General features: G+C 36.9%; 1 protein-coding gene across 3 annotated transcripts in view; it reads right to left on the reverse strand.

Moving 5' to 3' along the window:
• ZFHX4 (zinc finger homeobox 4) overlaps positions 1-22,132 on the reverse strand; it is a 136,004-nt gene extending 113,872 nt beyond the window's left edge. For 2 of the 3 annotated variants that reach the window (XM_072411033.1, XM_072411031.1), the window contains exon 1: positions 21,715-22,132. The gene's annotated coding sequence lies outside the window, so the exon portion shown is untranslated. Of the gene's footprint in view, positions 1-19,939; positions 20,160-21,714 lie in introns of those variants that run through there. The other variant, XM_072411032.1, reaches the window with a different exon arrangement.
• Positions 22,133-23,438: the final 1,306 nt, after the last annotated feature.

The following is a 23,438-nucleotide window of genomic DNA, read 5'->3' on the forward strand; positions in this document are numbered from 1 at the left end:
CTATAGACAACGTATCCACATTTCCCTTTTCCCAACATTTATCGCTGCTGTATTTCTAATGCTTGATATGGATACCATGCAAAAAAAAAAAAAACTTGTAAATTCATATTTTTAGGCAGTCTTGTGAAAAATCCCCATTAGCATTCTTTATTGCTGTTCAGCAAAAGTGATAAAAGGTGAACGCTAATAAAATAGTCGAACAAGCCCCACCCCTATGGCTCATTTTCAGCTGATTTGCAGTTCATTAATGGGTTTCTAGCTAATGCCCATATCATAATACTAACACACTCAGCAATAGCAAAATATAAAGTCTGATAACTTGTAACATGCTGGCTATCTCAGTCAGGCTGGTGCCTCATATGCATCTGAGAACCTCCGGAAAAATTCAAAATGGATGGAGATTACAGACTCCTCTTCCTGACCTCTTCCTTTTTGTCCAGCAATACAGAGAAGCCTATATGGAGGAGGAGTCAGCTACATACCTCAACGCTACCATCACGATACACGTCGAGTTTACCATTCAACTAATCTGACTAGCACTGTTGCCATAACAAACATCACTATAAATTATCCTCCCAGAATTAATCAAACACCCCCTAAACAATGACATCAGATTGCAGTCACAGATGTATAAACACATGTGCACTTTGCTAAAAAATATATCTATAAAAAAATAAATACAATTTCTTTGAACTAATGGGAAGCGGGTTGGGGATGGGTGATGTATATTTGGGCAAGTCAGTCAGCAGGAGAAAATATGACGTTTCTTATTTGGTGGTCTGATGAAAACATGAGATCTAAATAATTACAGAGCTTATTCCACAAACAAATGTTCCGTTTAATTAATGCTGCTGTCGATTTGACTACTTTCTTGAGGTGTCAGTGCAGACAGCCCAGAAGGAAAACTTCATGCTTTGCAGCCTTAGCCCTCTTCACCAAGTTCTAGCAAAGTTGTGCTAGGATTGAAAAGTAAACAGTAAAGGCTGCCACTGCAAACACTTAAAAGTTCTCTGGTGAATACAAAACAGGAGCCTTAAAAAAAAAAAAAAAGCAGCGATTAACGCAGTGGGCTTTGGTTTAGCATTAAACTTCAGATACCCACACACAGAAAGAAATGACTGTTCACCAAATTCTAAACATTTGCACAGCTTCAAGCAACAGACCCACAGATTGGAGATGACAGTAGACAGATTCAGTTGCCTATCATGCACACTGCAAGAATAGAATGTGTACTTCCAATCTTTGCCTACAAATCAGCATTTCTATATCTATTTGGATAGCTCTATAAATAGGTCTAGTATGATAACCAATGCACATTTTCATTTTTTTGGAACTTACAACTTGTCTTATTACAATCTAATCTTTGCATATACTGCGTGGTCAAATAGTCATCATGTGATCAGACTCTTCTCTTTTGTGTCCAACCATAGGTAACTCTATGAAAGGTACAAAGTGTAGCACCCTATAATGGGTAGACTGTGAAACACTTATGTCTTCCACAAACTAACCGATTTTCACCTTGTGGTCCACGAAAAATAGACGGTGATAAACAAGTATTGAAATGCAGAAAAAAAAGTCTAAAAGCAATGTTTGCAAAGACATAATAAAAAAGTTTCTGCAAACAGGTTCTTTCTGATTAAATGTTGAAGCCAATTGCTGTTCATATACTCAAAAGCATAAATGCATCTGGAGGGTTAAATGCAGCAACCAGGAGTAATCAGACAAGACATCTAAACATTCAGTAAATGAGAAAAGTTTATGTACAGTTTCTATTCAGTGCGTTTTTCCAATGGCAGGTGAAATAAATTCAAGAAAACAACAGGTGGAATAAAAGAAAGAAAAAAAAAAAAAAAAAAAAACAACAAACGAAAACATACCTCTGAACAAAAGAAGGAATTCTCTTCTGTTTCTAAAATTACTATACTCAAGTTCTTTCCTAAAACTTGTGTGGATTGCATGCAGCAGTTGTGCTGTTATTGACTTCAGATTCCACTCTGCAGTAAATGTTTTGCATGATTACTAAGCTCTTTGAAAACTGAAAAAATCCTACCCAGAACTCTCTCTCTCTCGATAAAAAGAAGGCACTTGCTGAACAATAGGAGCCGAATTCCTCTGCATTTAAAATGCAGAATTCTGTCAAGAACAAAAGGGGCAGAATGACGGTGTAGTCCTGTTTTTAATTGAGATTGTCCCAGCCTTCTTCTACGGTCCACTGAGACAGTGTTTGTGAAATGATTAAAAAGAACGTGATCTGATCAAGAGGATGGGATAAAAGGAAAGGAATTCTAGGTTAGCAACACTGCTTAGAACTCAGGAGAGAGAAAGAGCAAACAAATGGGATTTTTAGCCTATTGTTTTTTTGATTCCATCTGTGATTGACCAACTTGCCTATGTTAAGCCACTGAGTGCCTGCTTTTAAGAAAGGGTTAAAAGTTGCCTACTTATGACATAATGTGCTACCAAACTACAAATCTTAGCAGAAGTGAAAAAGGAGAGTAAATAAATAAAAATCCTTGAATTATATCAAGTTTCTGAAAGGTCATCACTGTCTCTGCTGTGGCCTTTTCCCCATCCCAAATCCTCTATCAATATGTCATAGAGAGTTAGGCAAAGACAAAAGAGAAGCTCAGTGTGAAAACTGCACATTTATCTAATCCTGACAAAGGAATGAATGGGCCTTCACAAGTATAATTATACTTGTTTATTTGTTACCACGTACAGAGGACTGATGAAAAAATCCATCAAAGTGGTATTATGCAGACACCAAGAGCTTCTTTTCTTTGGCGACTAAAGCCACATTGAGGCTTAAATTCCTTATTGTTAAATTCAGAAGGGTAAAAAAAAAAAAAGATTTGGGATAGGCTCTCTTTGCATCACTTGCTGACAGATCTTTTGTACAGGGGGGTGTGTTATTAGATGCATTAGCTAGAAACTTTTACTGGTACCTTCTTTTAGCCTGCAAAAATCCTTTTTTATGAAGTAGTGTACTTGCTGGAAAAAAGGAGTGTGCATTTTGCTTCACCAGTTTTTGGTATGTCCATCAGTGTTAAGTGGTCAACACCAAATACCAGATGCTTTGAAAGAGCTATAGAAACACAGACAAGTATAAAACAACTAAACAATCTTGTGAGCCTATGATATCTTAGGAAAGGGCCAAGCCTAGGCTTAAGCAAAAGAGACAAGGGACTCTGGGTACCACCATGATCCTAAAGTCATCACAAAGCAGTAGGATAGTTTGGTAGTTTACATCTAATCTCATTGCCTCCTCATAGGGCATTACAGAGAGGTTCCATTCTACCAGCTGTTCTTTTGCCTGGCAGGGACTGGCTTTTGTGCTCCACTCAGTTGTTGGGTTTCATAGGAGGGTCAGAAGACCATGGACAGGCAGAAAATAGGACGACTAGGCAATGGGTACTACAGAATCCTATGGTAGGAAAATGCATGGATTTGCATTTCTTCCAGTCTGTTTCTTCAATATGCTAGTGCTCTTTATCTTTAAAGTTATGAAAAGCATTGATCTAGTTGTTATTCTCTCTCCTGATCTTTGGGTTCACATACAGTAATCATCCAAAGTGGTCTGAATAATCTATTTCAAATGAAGGTTCACATTCCTGCTTGAGTATCTTTAGGCAAACTGACCCTTAAACAGTTGTAGCTTTGTAAATCTGTGGCACCCCTAAAACCGCAATGCGATTATTCAAACTACCTTTCATGACTTTCTTTGCCAAAAACTATGTTCAATGTTCCCCTAGTAACTGCAAGACATAACCCTAAAATGTAAAGTCTGTCACATAAAATAACAGAAAAAGTAAAAAGTTTCAAGGGCCCTCCAGAACAATCCCATAAAAAAATTGAGGAAAAAATATGGAACAGATGAACTATTAAGTAGCCATTACACTTTAAAAGACCCTAAATCAAATAACTTAGACACATTTGGGGGGAGAGTGGGAGAGAAATAAGCTTTTCCTTACTGGACAGAAATATATCAAAGTAAAAGCAATCTGCATAGTTAATGTCTTTGTGCTCTTTCCAATTTAAAACAGAAAAGCTGTAATTTTTCTTTGCTGGCAATCTGGAAACACTCTGGAGTTAATTACAGCTGATTCGTAGTGAACCGCACAAACAAAGGCCAGTCTATGTCCAGACAATTATACTGCATTAACCAGCTTAGTGCTTCCTGCTGATGGTTCAGGGTTCTTCCATTACACCCTTCTACCTTCCCAGCACGATAGAAAATGCTTCTGCAAGGAGGAATTAATGAAGAGAACTGCAAAAGAATGTGTGACGACCTCTTCTGACACTGCAAAAAGAAAAAAAAACTTTCCACCCATGTCACGACTAGAGGAGAGAAGGTAATTAAGTTTGAATAGAGGGATGTAACCAAATATAGTATGCCTTTAATGGTAGGCACATAAAAAAGAGATAGCTTACAAAGGCAGACTGGAGAGTGCCATTCTACCTGATGACTCCCCCTATCGCCTTCTCATCTTTTTTCTCCTCTCCCTCTAGGCCATAGTAGCTAACACACCAGATTGTTTTAATTTTCTAATCAAATCTTATGTGACTGATGACTTCTAAGTTTTCTTTTTGCATTTGAATCAAAGGGGAACATGTACCTTTTGCATAAATGTGTAATGGCTTCTTATTTAAATATGATGAAAAGAATAGCAAAGTCTTGAATTCCTGATGCTTTTTGCCAGCCTTCATGAGGCATTAACTCATTCAAGGCGGCAGGAAAGGTACACACATTGCCATATGTTTAGGCTTGATCTGTTTAATGAGATGGGGGGGGGGGGTTATCAAGATCATTGTACTACTTTAGCTTTTAGTCTCGGTTTAAGCTGTGACTCATGTTCTTTTTTCTTCCAAGAACATTTCAGAATCAATATGCAAGAAGTGAGAGCAATTACTTGTAAGTTGCCTCAGTAAACAAACATGCAAGAAGTATTTGGAACACTGTCTTATATGAGCAGAAGACAAGAGTGCAAGTCCTAATTATTTCCATACAATTAACAAGGGAGATCTGCACTAGTTTCCAAATGACTGCCAAGAGGTTTTCTGTAAAAAATATCAATTGTTAAGTACAGAACATGTCATGATGACTGGCGTTATGGCAGACCTCTGCTACTTTGTATTGCCTTTAAAACAAGGGCAAGTGTTAGATGTTATTGGGCGTTCTACAAACAAAGAAGATAATAAAACTATAGGTATTTCAGACAGCTGAATTATATGAGTAAGGATTTTAATTAATCACAATACTTATTATTGTAGTTCTGATCTCCCAAATTAGACATTTGTGGAAATAGCTAAAATTCTAGGTCTTCCAGTGATAATCTGTAGTGTACAAGTATACAAATAATATATTACAGAGCACACAACTGTTAAAACTTTGAAACCGTCAACCACCGTCACAGGATTCTATGGACTTTTTCTGACAATAAACACATCAGTTCCTGTCCTCTCAATGATCTAATCAAAGCAGAGCAATGATGGAAAAATCCACTAAGTGCGCTGACACACAATGCAAATAATGTGTATTTCTGTAAGATAGTGACCCATTGAGCCTTCAGCATTAATCGCATCTCTTGGTCTCATCTATGCAAAGCAGGATTAGAGATAAAATGATGATTTCCTAATCCCTTTGATTTTCCTTTACTAAATAAATATTAAACTACAAATCAGAAAGGTTCTGGGAGATATTACAATGCACAAAATGTACATTAAGAAAATACTTAATGGTTATGTAAATTGCACTCGGTTTTACAAGCTGCTCATTGATGAGACTGGTCCCAATCCATTTCCTCTTCAACCCTCAAAAATCCCTCTCAGATTTGAAAGTTTAAGTTCATAATCCTACTAAACAGAAAGATTAACCTTGGAATCCATTAAGTCATTCTTGAAAGAAATTCACTGCATTAATCATGTCAGAGAATTAACAAATCATATTACCATGTTTATTTATATGTCAATACTTTCAACCTGTAAATCCACACAATATAATCCTTCTCCTGGTGGAACTTCAGCTGAAGAAGTGTCAAGTCAAAACTCTACACAATGCGACCACTTTTAGCTTTAAATCATTTCACCCGTTTTCTCTACCTAGCTTGTTTATACATTTTTTTTATATAACTATTAAGATTGAAGTCTTTTTTTCAAATATAATAAAATGCTCTTGTTAAAAAATGTTATGAAACAGAGGTCTAATATATTATTTGCCAAAAATGCATACAAATAACACAACCCTGTTCGTTTTGCTGACCTTCCAAAAACTAGCTATTTTATAAAAGGTCTGTGGAAAGTATAGCATTTTTGGGCAGTAGTATAAGTCATCAAATTTTACTTTACCTACAGTGTATTTTTATATAGAAAGCAGCTATTATACTAGAGCCTCCTAGCACCTACCATGAGTAAAGTAATACTTTTGCAGTCGCCCATTATTATTCAGTCTTTCAATTCAACACCACTGTGACTGCCTTGAAATGTGTCTTCTTTAAAATAATTACCACAATGGCTCACATGGTTATTTTTTTCCATAGTTTAACGTTTCCACTTTACAAGTGCACTAAAACAAGTGTAGCATGGCTTGTGGGCATTTAAAGAAATCAATGAATCTTAGGTTTGTAAAAAAGACCAGCCAAGTAGGAATCCTGCAGCTGTCAGGATAAGTGGACATGCTTGTGGAATTCAGTTGGATTACAGAGCAATTTTTATTGGTCCACCAGTGGGAAAAACAAACCCCAAAAGATAATGATGACATTTCATCATTATACCCTTGGTGGCTCTGCTTGTTTCTTTATACATAATATGAAAATGTAAAATGTATAAAATAATTAGGGAGCATTGAGTCCTATAGTTCTTATCAGTTTACTCACATGTTTAGAAACCCATCTGTTCCAGTGATGTCAGCAAGGAAAACAAAATCAGTACATTTCCAGCTCCTTATTGTAATTAAATCCTTATCTGTACTTTTTTGTTATTCAGCTTACTCTTTTCCTACCCTTCCGTACACAGTGTTTGTGTACTGAGTTTTCTATATAAACAACTAGGTTTTAAAAACAAATATCTACTATGTTTGTATGAACAAAAAAGTTGAACATTGTAGAAGGGCAAACACTTATGCATTGTAGTGCTCCCGCAATAATAGCCCATTAATAATTATTAGTGTGGTTAGAGAACAGAAGGACATTCAGTCAGCAGGGGTTTTGAAGTAATCAAAAGTAATTTTAAGGCTCCATTCTTTGATAGAAGAAGGTTTTGTGATGCTTATGTATATGTACATACTTGCTACAGCTATACAAAGTAGTGTGTTCATATCCACATGGGAGGAGGGACCCCTGTTGTTTTAACAAAGCAAGTAAGGGTTTTAAGGCATCATTAAACAATTAGACGATGAAGTTGGTCCTATGAAACCATAATTTACGACTTTGTTCTAACAACATCCCCAACAATAAAGTTTCTATTCTCTGGTTACTTAAAGAAAAACTTTGTCTGCAGCCTAACACCACTGTAATTATCTTCATAAAACTAATCACAGGCCAGGTATTTGGAAAACATTCCATTTCTATTAGCAACCCTCCGAGTCATGATGGAAAAAAAAAAAGGCTGAATACAACCGAGAGAAAGTAAATTTAAAGCCTTTCCGTACATATTTAAACAGTGCATTCAACACCCCTAACTAGTGATGCTAGTCAAGCAATTAACAGATGGCGTCCAGACCTTACAACTACCAAGATTCCATATGGTTTATTAGATTTGAACATTTGAGCAAAGCTGCTTATTGTTATGAACCTAGAGAAATATTTCCAAAAAGAAAAAGTATACCCATAACAGTGGCTGTTCTTTTATTCTTTTTAAACTATGTTACAAAACAAGAGATGAAACTTAACTGTCTTCTGTGGACAACAATTCCACACACCTACTGTAGCTGTAATAATTCAACTTGACCTAATATTATATATGGGCAGTCTTCACACAGCGAAAGGACCTAACCTGGTATAGCAGAAAAGGTCCAACTTCCCTGTAATCAAGTGTTTTAATGAAGACTAACAGACATACTCCACATAACTTTAGGTTGCAAAACATTTATTACCCAACCAACTTGGTTGTCCTGTCACTTGTATTGTACTTTATGTATTTTTTTTCCAATATGGCAAGCTTAAGACTTCAGCATTACCAGTTATGTTGGTCGGTAGTAAATGTACCATTTCATAGTTGGTATATCTTTATAGTTTTGTAATGACCGCTAGTTCTGTGTTACGTTTGTAAACCAACATTAGGTTAAATGAAGACAAGATTTGTATGTAGATCCCATACATGAAGGCCAAATTTGGAGAAGGGACAGTATAAAACGGAAGCCATCAGTTCATATTTGGTTACATCATGTCATATTCTCGTACTTGTCCTCTTTTGTTAATGCGTTATTAATTTACTTAGTATGCTCTGTCCTTATAATGCATAAATGAGAGGAGACAGTTTACCTCTGCAAAACGTCATCTTCTGTCATCATTATTATTATTTTTTTTTTTACACCGAGACTTAATTTGTGTGTTGTGGAGAAGTGAAATAAGCAATTCGGTAATTAACTTTTGTGTTTTTAGATGTATGAACCTTAATTAGATTTCATTATAAACAAACAAATGTCAGCCACAATTATGAGCTCCTTGCTTTACCCACACATTATCCCTTTTCAAACAAACTTGATGTCACACAAATTATAATCAAGCGGTCTGCAATTCGGAGTTGAATTCTACATGATTTGCCAGTAACCTGATTACCTTAACTTCAATATCATTACAGGAAAAGTATTTTAAGATAAATAATTACCAGAATTCCAACAGGAGACAGGCTTAATTGTATTGATTCAGGAGAGCCAGGCAGAGTGGGACAGAGCTGACGGAATAATGTTATCTTAAATCTACCCTTTCTATTAAAATGATATTGCCTGGCAGGAAAAAGGTAACCTGAGAAAGGTGTATGAAAAATCAGATACAGGCCTCTAATAATTATTTTACCCAATTATCTCCTAAGAGAAGCAACAAAATATCACTGCAAAAGCAACCTTATGGAACTGAGTCGCCAGTCTTTATTACAGGCTGGTTCATCTGTTATAAGCAAGAACAAGTAGATCTGCCAGGACATAATGGAGGTGAATGATTAGTCGTGTAGCACTTTGAGTGAACTTCTCCTCAATGCAATAAGAGTTAATTAAAGTTTACCACCAAACATCCACCAAAGTAGGATGTTGATCGTGTTTCAGCATTAAGTGCAAGCAGACAATGCTTGGCAGCAATTAGAACCAGCTATCAAATGACCTGCAATGATAATTATACATTCAAAACAGCTAAAAGAGCTGAAAAAAACTAATCAGCCTTTTCTTTTTTCTCTCTCTCTTACTCTCCCTCTCTCCCTACAACAACAATTCCAGGGGCAGGAAGCAGGTATCAGATTATTTCAGTTTAACACTGTAAATCAATAGAATTAAACAAGCAGGAGTTGTCTGAGTACATTATCTAGCAAAGAACAATTTACTGTACCTGATGGACGAGATCCTGAACCCATTCACTCAATGAGCACAAAAAAGGCAAAGTGGATATGTTTCAATAAAATGTTCTGCAAGCCTGCTGATTATGAGAATGCCTATTTAGAGTGTGTATTTATCTGCCTCGTAATTAAAGCATTCTTTTGCAGATAGGTTAAATCATTTGCCTGCCACGATGAAATGGTTGGGTTCTTATTTATTTATTTTGCTCCAAATCCACTCTTTTTAAAGGCTGGCGTTTTTATTGTGTTGCTTATTCATTAAAATAAAAATAATTTACATAAGAAAGGATGTTTTATATTGCTGGAAATTCTACCTCCTGGCGCCTGTGTACTAAAACCTCTGCGTTTAATATATGCAAGATAACATCAGTGAAAATTATTTTCATAAAATGGCTCACTGCTTTGCATAGTTATTGGGCTGCAGCCTAAAGCTATTTTACAGATTTTATTTTCTACCCTTTCCTAACAAACCTGATTTTTCCAACTAATGCTGTTATGCTGGGGATTTGAGCAGAGAGTTGGCTAATCCCACTTTGTCCCTAGAGCTGTGTTTAAGCCATGGCCCACTCCCAGCACAAAACTGTCTCCAAAAGCCCTTCTGCCCCCTTCAGCACTCATGGGCTCATTGGTCCTGACATTTTCACTCCGGCCCTGACAAACGAGCCCGTGGCTGTGATCACATTGCGCTTTATCTAAGATATATCATTAGCTCTCATCACTATCTCCTAATGTAGCTCCTTCCCTTCGCTGAATCTCTTGCAAAAGTTCAGCGTTCTGTTTGATGTACGGTTCTCCAACATAAGGGATCACAGGAATAATTTGTTACAGGAAGGACAGTTTTGAACAGCCCACCAATAATTGGAGAGAAATCATATTTATTCTCTGAGGAGGCTGCAGACTGCGCTCCATCTCTTAGGGCTGTAACACCTCACTATAGCTATGGAGTGATAGAAGAGTATTAACTAAACAATGGTTGAAAAATGTATTGCATTAACTTTAAAAAAAAAAAGATGTAACTAGCAGATTGTGTTTGTGTGATTTGAAATTATTTATAGTTGTTTTTCTGTTTCACTTTGCACTTCCTACGCATGGAAGACATTGCATTCTAATCTGTTATAATCACCTGCTATGGTCAGTTCATGCTGACTCCAGGGAAAGGAAATCTGTGCTATACATGCGTATTTTGAACCATAGTGCTAAAAGCAAGCATGCAACATCTGCAATGTAGAAGTACTAAAAAAGCATGGCAGCATGATAGCCAGCAAATTGGCATTTTCAAAAGGAGACAGCAGCAACAGCCACCATATTTCCCCAAGTATAGATTTTCTTTAACCTATTATCAGGATTGTTAAAAATACCAGCTAAAAAACAGTCACTGCATATGGTGTGTTACTGAAGTATGACGCATTTATGAATTATAAAATCTTTACAACAAAGCCAGTGTGATGTTACTTTGCTTCATATAGCTTAAAAGCAACTAATTTGATTAAAGACAAGTCCAGACCATGAGGACATAAAAGTTCTATATCACTGTCAGTGGATGCTTTATTGATTCACCCTCTCTACTTAGCTCAGAGCATACAACTACAGTCAACTGTAGCACTTGAGACCTTGGAAATGCAGGTTATTGGCTTTGAGTTAAAGTGCTATTCAGTTTTGGGCCCAGCAAGAGGCTTCCGATTTCTGTTCTTATTGGCATGAACCCACCCCCTGCTCTTACCAGGAAAACAACAAAGCCAAGTGTTTGTGTGAGGTTTATGAATAAATCAGAGGTGAGCCACTCTACAGGCTGCCCACGAAGTCCTTGTTGACAGGGAGCACTTGAACTATCTCATGTGTTTGGGGACTGCTGCCAAACGTTATAATATGTTCACCTTTCAGTTATGATCATTGTTGAGGGTCAGAAGGTCAGCAAGTTGGCTGTTCTATAATTTAAGGTGGCATCGTCAGAAAAATTTGGGAAAAAACATTAAAAAAAAAATCTGTAAACGCAAAACTCATTAGCATGTCATATTTTCTGTTGTCGCTTATAGAAAATAATGGGGGAGGGCAGGTACACATTGTTTAAAATAGGTGCAAATGGCAGGCTTGCTTATTTCCACCTCAACAAGAAAGGTCTAAAGCTTTATCATTTCATTTACCCCTGTGACTCATAGCATTATACTTACAAAACATTTAAAGAAGCTTTCTAGACAACTCTGATAAATCATGGCATATCATGAAGTGTGCACAAGACACTAAACTGCAGCACCACATTAGGACTTATATCTATAAGAATGCATTTACTTATAGGAGTCTATCTATCCAGGTTTTCACAAAAGACACATGCTGATTGGCTGGCTATCCTTTATATTATTGTTCTATGCTACTAAATAAACTCCAGTTTTGCACAAATACTAGTTCTGTTCTAAATAAACTACAGATATAATAGTTAATAAAGTCTAGCAATATGATCATTTTGCAGTAGCCAGATCTGGATGGACAAAAAAATGCTATCAGTTATCATTTACCAATGTGTGACAACAAGGTTTTAATATTATGTCACCTAAATTGCATTGGATTCCTCTGCCCTTCAGACAGAATGAACTGCTCACCCTATATCTGCAAAAGCAGATTAACATGAAGCTAAGGAAATGCAATATCTAATCCACTTAGCGTGTATAATTAAGGAAAAATAAGATTTGTACAACACTTCCCTATTTGCCTAACATGTTATAACAGGCCTACAGTATATGTGCCAATATGTACAATTCATACAATGTTTGGGAGGCTGATGTAATGATCAGTTTTGCAATGTATAGGTTTACTAGATCTTCAATCAACACCTGAACACTCATCGCATGTGCATATATTAAAGTCTAACCTGCAGACTATTGCATGCTGTAAGCCTTGCATAGAAAAATCTTAAGGCTCAGGTAGCCAACAGTAGCATAGCCTTGCACTACTATAGTATAGGTTCTACCACACAAAAGTCTGGCTTGGTCTGGCAAATGTAACAGCTATGCTACACTTCTAACCTTTGCATGTGGTTCAGTAATGACACAGAAATGAGTCTAGTAAAATTATTATTGGCCCCTATTTAATAACACTGTTTAGAAATGTTCGTACTAACATTAAACATACAGCGTAAATGAGATCTTGAGGAATTACATTCCATTTTCCAAACTTCAGACTTTATCAATAGCATTTGAGGTCACTGGTAATTAATGTTTATTGATAATAAGATCAGTTGGTGTTCTGACCACATTGAGTATTTCGGTTTTCCCTCATTACAAGAAAGAAAGTAATTGTAGGGTGTTTGAATAGTTTTTGGAGGGCATTTAGTTCTTTACACTGAAATGTTCAGTTGCTTTTTTTATTTCAAATACCAAATTTGTGCCTATCAAAATACATATATAGGTTTTTTAATAGTATACAACTACACACAAGCTTTATATAGCCTAATGCATCTGTTAATCTTCACTAGGCCTTAAGGATATCAAGCATTCACTGACCTCTAACCTGTAATTCTAAATATTGTTCGACTGCTGCTAAGATAAGCAAGTTAACATAATAAACATATTCAAAAGGCACATAAATGCAATATGTATTTAAATACTAGTTTAACCTATAGCCCCCATATGTAGTACATTTTATCATATTAGTTGAAGGCTAATTTCATAAAGCAGAAGAAAGAAAAATAATGATAGATACACTTGTGGAACATGAAAGCCTACTGGATTTTACCTAACTAAATTCAGATTATTTAAAAGTTGCATTGGGTGATACGTATTGTGCTCACTGTCCCCTTATAAAGCGAGCCTAACAGTGCACATATCAGCATAGTCATACCTAAATATTGTGAACAGCCCACATCTGGATGTGTAAGGATGTAACTGTTTCAGGTCTAAATGGCTTTGGATGCACTGAAATTCCTGCAAAGATTAACGGCCCCAGTTCCAGTATGAGTACATATGAGGAAAGCCATGTAATATTTTTGCACACTGCTGCACAGTCTAAAACAGGACTATGCTCTGGGCTTTTGCCCACTCAGTAAGAATGCAGACAGCATACAAGCTACCATTAGCCCATGTGTTATCCAATTCTCCAGCGGCTGGAGACCTGCCAGTGACAACACATGCTGCTTGCTTAACCATGTTTTAAAACAGAAATTAGATTTTTCTTTAAATAAAAGAAGGTATATTTTCCTTAAAGAAATCCAGCTTTTGTAAGGACACACTTCAGCTCACCCAGAAAATTTGTTTTTAGCTTGTAATGAGAGTTAACAGAGTAAAGAACAATTACATAGAAGCGGCCTTCACAACTCCCAACAGACATCTGCAGTTGTACGTATGACTCAGTAGCCAATGCAAGTACAGAAACAGTCAAAATATCTTTAGCATTTTTCTTTAAGGGATCTATGAACGCAAAATATTGGAATCTGTAAATGTATCTGCCCCGTAATTTCTCCCTTTATGTTCCAAACATTCTCAAAATACATTCAAAATAAGCTTCAAAGTAAATTAAAACCCTAATATTAAAGAACAAAAGTGACCTTCACATATAAAAATTACCACACCTATACAGAAACTGAGATACATGCAACCTAAGGCCCCATTTGGCTGCCACTTTAAGCAAAAGGTGGCAAGAGAATTACATTCATGTGATAACTAAACAGTAAGTAACCTGAATAGTAACAAAATCTATTCCATCTGCATTCTTTATATATTGATAATACCTGAAAGTGTACATTATTAAATGCTAATAAAAGCCAAAGTTAACAAAACCAGTATTTCACACTCCATGTAATAAGCCATTATCCTGACAACACAACTAATAGGTCATCTGAATTACTCCAACTGTCAATTCCAAGAGAACCTTAGGCTGGCAGAGCATTCTGGGCCTTGTAGTTCGCAGGATTGTATAAGGTTTAAGCCTGTATCAGCATCTACAGACCATAAAAAGTAAAATGACATGAATCTTAGCGATTCCCTAAAGAAACAGCAGAAAGCGGTAACTTTTTTTTCTTTTTAACACCAGACTTAGCCAAATCCCCAGTGAACTGATAGCATGTGTTCGGCAACTTCTGGGAGCGAGCAGTAAACAAATCAGGTCACATCTGGCAGAATCTGCCAACACTTGTCTTTGGTGGCACTAAATTGATAATTATGGTGATCTGACACTAGGGAAGAGGCTGCTTAATGTACATACAGATAAATAATTATCCTCACTGTATTCAATTTACAGATGTGCAAAAAGGACTAGTTCCCACCTTCAAAAGTGTCTCAACACTCTGGGTATTTTAACTGCTCTAATTACTGTTGAGAGCACATAATTAGAATCACTGATCACACTGTCAACAGCTAGCCAGCTACAGCATGGCTCAAACTAACTTAGAAAAATATCAAAACGCCATCCAAATGTAAATCATGTTCCTAACACAATAAAGGAACAAAGTGAACATGATATACAATGCTAGAAAAGCGAAGTTAAAAGCTTTCCAGGCATACCAAAGCCAGCTACAAAACTCAGAACTACACAATTTTATATATTTCAAATGATAAAGAAAAAAAAAAAACTCTATATGTACTTATAAACCTTTGTTAAGAAAAGCCAATATCATATCATTTCAATGCATTAAATGTACATGTGCTCATAACGCAGCAATACAAAGATACAAAAGGTTATATTAAATAAATAGGAAGGCGACCATGGTCATCATAAAATAACAGCCATATGACTAATTTAATGTAAAGGCTTGTCTAGTTCTGTATACAATATAACATAGGGTCAGCTGTGGTCCTATAAAAGGGGAGACATAAAGGCAAGCTTACTTATGTAAAGTATATTATGGCAGAAGTGAATAAAAAGACAAGCTAGTTATATGAACTCCTTACTATAAAGGCAAGCTTAATCGTGTGAGATATCTTGTACCATTCCATTCACAGTAATATTACCCATTTTATTTAAAAGAGAAGACTAACCGTGAAAAGTACAGAACATAAAGAACAGACAAGTCCTATGAACTATACAATATAAAGTTTAGCATCGTCTTACTAATTTTCATATGAAGCGTATGAAGATAAACATAATGATAATGTATAGGTATCACTGTGTGGAAAGCATGATATTTTGCATATGAATATATACTATGCATGCAATTTTTTTCATACTGATCAAACGACAGGTAACTTTATAGGTAATTCTAAAAAATAAATAAATAATGCTTTACATGATGAAAGAGTGAAGTTAAATTCAGGTAACTATGTATCCATAAGGCTGACTTACACTACAACACATGTACCCATAGTCGATATCCTTCGACTGATTTTTATCACATGTATTACTTCACGTGACAGTGAAAGCTGAGGACATCTAGACCCTTGTTGTAATTTGAGCTTCTGCTTGTATCCCAACCACTTGGACAAATACAAGTTTAGTTAGAGCCAGGCAAAAGAATAGAGAGAAAGAGGGGCCTTGCTTTCATCTCGGTCACTCAGTCAACCATTCAGTGGCCTATTCAGTGGAGCTTTTCATTATGCAAAAAAATGCTAATCCTTTTCCGATGCTTTCACACTTGTATAAACCACCATTCCTTCAACAGAAAAGTAATTATATCAGTTTACCTTCCTGTCAAAAACAGGATTAATATTCAGATAGCACAATCTCCTATTTCTTCTTATTTCTGCAGTAGGAAGCAAAGGATTGCTGGATGAGGTATTAGTGAGAGCAAGAGTCATTTTTTTCTGGGTATGAGTGGGCTTGTCAAAGCAGAGGGATATAGCAAAGGAAAAAAACATCTTCAGCTGCTGAGGGAAGTCTTTTGAGTCAGAGAAGTGACCTGCCCTTTGCAGGGGCCCAAGTAGAATAAGCCTCACTCACGTCTATTAATCAGAGACAAATTATGAAAGAATGTGGCTCGACTGGTTGACACTATCCTGTCTTGGAAGCCCCAGTAACAGCCTTGTAACAATGTCCTCTTCATGGGTAATGAACAGCCATGACAAATGGAGGAACTGTTTATTTGCATATGCAAATTCCCACACAAGGGGAAACGTGTACAAACAAGTGTCATTGTGAGGTGGATTAGACAAACAAGGTTTTTTTACTTCTTCGGACGTTCTGCAACCCTGAACATTAGTCAGCACAATTAAACCAGTCTCCATGACTACTAATGAAATTTTACCATGGTATGAGTTAAATTAGAGAGCTAGTTATGTTTCCACAATCCATCTCGAAATCCATTATTATGGCAGAACAATGCAGCAATTGTGCTCATCTGATCTCTGCCTGCTCAACAAGCCTCTAAAGTTGACAATTTGCATATGTTAATATAATTAAGCACTAATTACATGAAACTTGTACATATTCACATGCACCTTCCCTAAGCGATATTCTCTTTGAACGATGGCCAAGTCCTTAACCCTCTGATGGGTCTGGAGTAGCAAGCGCTGCCTTTGGGTGCAGCCCCAAGGCAGACAGAGAAAGGCTCTTCTTCTATAAACACTAGGCTCAGTCTAACCGCTCATATTTCCAACAACACACTGATAGAAACGTATGCCCTCGCACAGTATACATAGACAGGCACATGCTTACACACTATTACAAGAGTGCAAAGTGTACTATATGTATGTAAGAGACACTATAGGTTTGGACTTCAAATCCCCAGGAAAATAGTTTATAGGTAAGGATGTGGAACAGAATATGTGTAACACTTACACAGCACTATCTATCTATCTATCTATCTATCATCCTGCTGAATATACAGTGGTCTGAACATGACATTATTACTTTATACAACAAAACTGGGGTCACATTACCATTTTTACATCAATGCATAAAGTGGCAATCCATGAAAACTATAGAAAAAAGAGCAAGCATTAACTAATGATCTTTGCCTCAATTTATGCTGAAGCAATTAAGCAATGTTAATTACTATGACAGCAGTTAATTGAATATAATTGGATATTTTAAGCCACTGAATAAAGCCTAGTTAAGATTAATTTTATTGAGATTAATTGTAAATAAGAATAGATTAAGTGTTTTGACATGCAAAGAAAGAGGTTCTGCATATTATCTAGATCATCCCAGGCACAGGAGCAGAGAAAATAAAATTCCAGTGTTACACTTTAGAATTATCTTCTGAATAAAGAATAAATTTTAAAGCAAAATGGACAGGAGTCCTTCAAAAATTCAAACAGATTGTTGAGATTAAAGCCCCTTTTGTCCTTTTTCATGGGCATTTCTTTTAGCAGACTAAATTAAGCGAGCCTGCAGTACGATTTTCGGAAGGAACTTTTCACACTGAATGGAAAAAATGTTCTTTTACACATGAAATTCATGCAGCTGTGCGGAACTTGGCCCAGCTGGTAAAAGACTATAAAACAACAGCAACTGATAGGCACTAGCTAGGCCTTTGCTAGATTTTGCTGGATACATCACTAAAGGTTTAGTCTGTCCAGTATTTTTTTTCTAACCTCTATTTTAATAGAGCAGTGAATGACTGTAAGGTACAGAGAAGTCAGAGAATGATAGTACCCCTCATATAGTGGTACAGGCCTAACGTCGGAGTACGACAAGCATGGAGTGTAAACATGGCACACTACTGCTAGTATAATGCTTCAGCCTGTCACCAGTGGCAAATCGATCAGTCCATTCAAGATATGATTATCTAACCCCCCTTACTGCTCTAATTCTAAGCACAATGTCCCAAGCTTCTCTTTGCTTAAAACCTGGTGAAGGAATGCATAGGATTTAATAAAATTAAGCACACTATTTGGGACTGCAGGAATCACAGTGAGAAAAGGTGCTCCCATTGATTTGGAAATAAATCAATAGGTGATTAACACAATATTTTCAGAGCCAGAGAATGAAGACATATTACGTAAACAAGTGTCTGCAAAATCCATTCCTTTACCATTGGAATGGGGCCATGATTTTATTTTTGTCCAATATAATTCTATTGTATTTTTCCAATCAAAATCCCAAATCAGCCTATGCAACAAGGCTACGACAAGTCATTCCGCAGTGTAAGGTTTTAAATCATCCAACCTCTTCTAATAGACTTGAGACTTATTGAGGTAGAAACCATAAAAAATGAAGAAGGGAAATTTAATCCCTGAAATATTGATTTGCACATTAATATCATATAGGCAGAGGGCAATTTGGCTTCATGGAAATGACACATTGTCGACCCTTGGTGAAGTCAGAGCCAATTTAACTGCTGAACATGTCTGATTCTGATTCTCAAGAGTTATTAAGGGCTTCCCTTCTTGCCTTTATGACATTTCTTCAGCCTAGCAATGCAATCTTAAATGTATTATCTTTAAGAAATAATTGTAAAACCTCAGGGGTTTTCCTGTTAATGGAAGGGAGTCTAAACCACATCAGATTCTGAAATGCAACATTAAACCCTTGCAATCAACAAAACCACCTCAATTCTCATCCATCCAGTTCAGGATCTAATATTGTTATTAGAGATAATCAAATTTCATTGTGTAAATTTAGGCCCGTGGATTGAAGCATTGAATTCTGCTATATTAATGCGATTTCACAACACTGTTATGCTAAAGTTGCTGGTACAGCATTTTTTTCCCCCAAACAGACAGCTACAAAGACACTTTTATTGTGAAGCTTCGGCTATGAAACTGTCCTCACAATCAGCTGAGGTCCTTTCTACTTTGAGCTAAGCCTAATTGATAACTTCAATTTGAAAGGACAATTAGGCAGTGCCACTGCATAAGGCAACAGCAGGTACTATGACTGCCTTACAGATGGTCCACCTGACCTCTCTTTGTTCCTTGTGTCTAGATTTAATTTTTTTCTAAAACAGATTTATGACTATATTCTATTTCCTCGTATACAATGCAAATGTTGCTGTAAACAACAAATATAATTAGCAATTGTATAAACTGGACAAAAGAAGCCTAGCTAATATTAAAAGAGGTCAATTAAGTAAATTCGACTTTGTCCTCTACCTCCCTACGGACAAAATTATATTCTAAAATATGTGAATCAAAAACAAAATGAAAAAGCAAAGTCTTTAATGGGCACTGCTCCTAAGCCACAAGCTCAAACAGCTGTCCTGTTCTTCAAGGTAGGTTCTGTACCCCTGCTGAGTAAAGCAATGGTCACAAACAAAATATACATTACCCACCAAATACTAGTAATATAATAATAATATAATTTATATTAGCTATTTTAAACTGACTATATCCCTTGTGACTTTGTTCATGTAAATTAAAAAAATTAAATAAACAGTAAAAAGGCATATTACCCTATTCATAGTGTAATTTGAGTATTTGTTCTTCTATATATTATTTTGAAAAGAAAGCTGACCCAAAGCCCAATAGGTCCCTGTCAGAATCATCTGTAAACAGAAAGTAGAACAAGTGCTGATGGCATTGAGAGTGTTACATACCCAGGCTGTGTTTTTGCATTGCTCTCAATGGAAGCGATCGATGCCCATGTCACTGTCGTGTCCCAATCGCAGCCAAGTCTCTAGCTCAATCTAAGCAGCAGCCCAACAGGCTGGCTTGCATATTTCACAGCCTCCGCTTGCTCAATACCTCAAATATTACATTTTCTGGGCTCTTCAGCGTTGATTGCTTGCAAGGATCAAGCCACTGAAAATCCACGAGAAGAGAAAATGTATAACCTTCTTTGCCTGCCATCTACATCAGCACTGATTAAAAAGGGAGAAGGGTTAATGAAAAAAAAAGGGAAAATGGAATGAAGGAAATGCAACTGTCAGACAACGGGATGGTCAGACTTCCGTCACAGCAGCCTGTTTGGATAAATATTAGCCACCATCTTCAACATGAAGTTGGCTTTGTTTTACTCTCATCAAGCCCCCCCTCCCCTTTGTTACAATTTCTTTTTTTTTTCTCCTTTTTTTGGCCCGAGTCTGATCATTTATTTCTTTCATTTTAAAGAAATATGGAAAAATCTCTAAAAGAGCACCGAGGGTTAATAGAGAAGAACGCTCTGCCTTGCAGCTCTTGCCACGGCAGATGCCGATAAACCTCTCGCACAGGTAACGCTATAAGCTTCACCACCGACTTCCACTCCAAGGCAAAGCAAGGATTTGGAATCAGATTAACGGAGATTGGAATCGGAGGAAGGCAAACATACGAGCAGAAAATGACTATGCAGTTCCCAATGGCACTGGAGACAACAGAACCCTAAGTGTGGAATGTTGTGCTTTCCCTATACCACTGTAGGCTAAGGAACATTTAGACCTTTTTATGGCCTATTTTGTTTTCTTGTTATTTGCCGTTCTGTGAAGCTAGTGACTTTTATGTCAGTTGCATTGTGTGCAGTTTGCTGATAGCAGGGAGTGGAGAGATGAGTTATGCCTTGCCCCTGATGCCCAGAGCCAGAACAGGACAAGGAAGCTCCAGGAGACTAAAAACCATCCCCCACGGCCTTTCTCTGCCGGCCACCCCCAGCAAGGTCATCTAAACCTAGCACACTGTACCATCAACATTGACAGCAAAAGCAGGTTCGCTTATTGCTTTGTAAAAAAAAATCCTTAACTGCTTTATGGAGCAAAGAAGAAAAAAAGAGATGATAAATGAACATGTTTTTAGAGAACCTTTATTTTTTTGCTAAGTTTTTGGTACTATCCAGACCACTGCTAGCACTTCTTTTTCCTGGAAGCAAGAGGCATACCTGGAGACATAAATGCAGTGCTGTGCATCTGTGCATACTGCGAGGAAGAGTGGAAAGTCATGCTGCAGAATTTCTATTTATCTTTACAGGAAAAGTAGCTTCCAGACATGCCTGGCTAAGTGATGTGGGCACTGATTTTTTTTTTCTTGACAGCTAGGATATTCTGACAGTTCCTTTGCCTGCGATTAGATGCCTTGCCATGGCAGAGAAACTGGAGGGGAGAAAAGAGAAAATAACAGCAAAAAAAAAGGAACGGACACCCAGCAGCAATCGGTGCGGACTGCTCCCTGGTATGTCAGCTTGTAGGAAAGAAAGGAAGGGGGAGTTAGCTGGGATGTGTGCAGATGGGGAATGTGTGTGTGTATGTGTGTGTGTGAAACAAAGTGAGGCTCTGAGCTAGCAACCAGAGAGAGAGAGAGAGCGAAATATCAAAGATTGTGCAAGATCAGCCTGGAAAGATAATCAATACCCGACCTAAATTTAACACAAACTGCTCAATAAAAGTTAAAGAAAAAAACTTACTTTCCATTTCCCCCTTGCAGTTTTCACTCGATCTTCTTATATAGACTGTGTTTGTGTCTCTCTCAGCTTAATCACAACTGCTGATCCCATCCAATAAAAAAAAGGAGAATGTTCATCAAGAAGAGAAAAAATATATATGAGGATAAAAAAGGTGAATCGTACAAAAAAAGGAATAATCCTGGAACTTTTTGAAGGAGTGCAGAGGCGAGGGTTGCAGCGGAGAGGGGGCTCTGCTTGTTGTTCTGGGTCCGCAGGGTGTGAAAGCATGTGCCATCCGCTGCCTCGCTGTTTGCTTGTGAAGGGCTTGGGAAAAGGAGGAAAGGAAATGAATGTCTTTATTCTGCTAATTATTATCGTTTTAGCCCTGTTTAAAAAAATGGCTGATTAAGTTGAGTGCGCATGTCTTTGTGTGTCTGTTCCTGATATGCACTCTGGGAATGAGAGAGAGCGAGAGAGAGAGGAGAGGAGAGGAGAGAGGGGGAGGTGTAATTAGTGAGGTGATCAACAGTCTCCAGATTGCAAATGACGTGCAGCCCGGACTTAGAGCCGCTCACTGGGGCTGCACAAACCACAACAATAATCACAAGCAGGATCACAGAGCAGCCCATCCACTCCTGGCTGAAGACTTAATTACTAACACACACATGTATACAAACTATACGGCTGGCGTGAATGAGCAGAATTGCTAAGATAATCACATACCAGAAGAATCCCCCCCCCCAAAAAAAAATATATTTTACTTGCAAAAAACTTAATGGAAATAGGGTACAAGCCTCTTTACACCACTTCAGTCCTCACAAACCAAGACTTGGATTTCAAGAAAATTCCAACAAATTTCAAACATTATTCGAAGTATGCCTTTTTATATTGTAGTTCGGTTATTATTTTAAGAATTAGAAAAAATAAATATTTTTTAAAGTACGTTCTGAATATCATTAGATCTACCGACTGGCGTATCCTATACGCGATAAAGAGAGAATAAATTTAGGAGATGTGTGGATTTTTACTTTCATGCCGCACAGATTCCGATACGTACGTTCCCCGGAGCATTTTTTTGCGCTGGAGGAAAAATTGGGCACAAGAAGAACTTTAGGAATTTACTTGTGTATTTAAGAGTTTTATTTTATGAAATGGTGCTGTGATCTAAAATAATATTAAAATTATAAAAAAAAAACAAAAATTATATATATATATATATATATATATATATATATATACATACATATACACACACACATACACATATATATTCTGTAATTCATTTATTACAAAAAAAGAAAAACTATGTGATGACAATGATACAATATTCTGAAATAGTGTCGAAATGGGAGTTCCACAAAGCAAAGGTAAATACAAGTACAGAGCAAAGGATGTTTACAATGTCAAAAGCCTAAGCAGGTGAACCATAACCCCATGCTGGAATTGACGTGCCTTTTAAGTCCAGGATTCCTGGGCTAGACGTCAAAAACTTGTCTTAGGCCTTAAGTACCGAGTCTGCCAAATACCAACGGAAAGGGTTAGCACCATCCAGCTCCCGGATGGTTTCAGAGGAAAAAAAAAAAAATAGAATACACAGACAAGAATTTTGGCGAATCTCAGATCAACAAAATGAATTCTAGTAGACAATTTTGCAAGTCCTGTAAGCGATACTATTTTAAAGCTTCTGACTTTGCAAATGAAAAGCATTTGCCCAACTAAGAGTACGGAGAATAGACAGGTTAGGT

This window comes from Pyxicephalus adspersus, chromosome 5, assembly GCF_032062135.1.
Source record: "Pyxicephalus adspersus chromosome 5, UCB_Pads_2.0, whole genome shotgun sequence".
Taxonomy (NCBI): domain Eukaryota; kingdom Metazoa; phylum Chordata; class Amphibia; order Anura; family Pyxicephalidae; genus Pyxicephalus; species Pyxicephalus adspersus.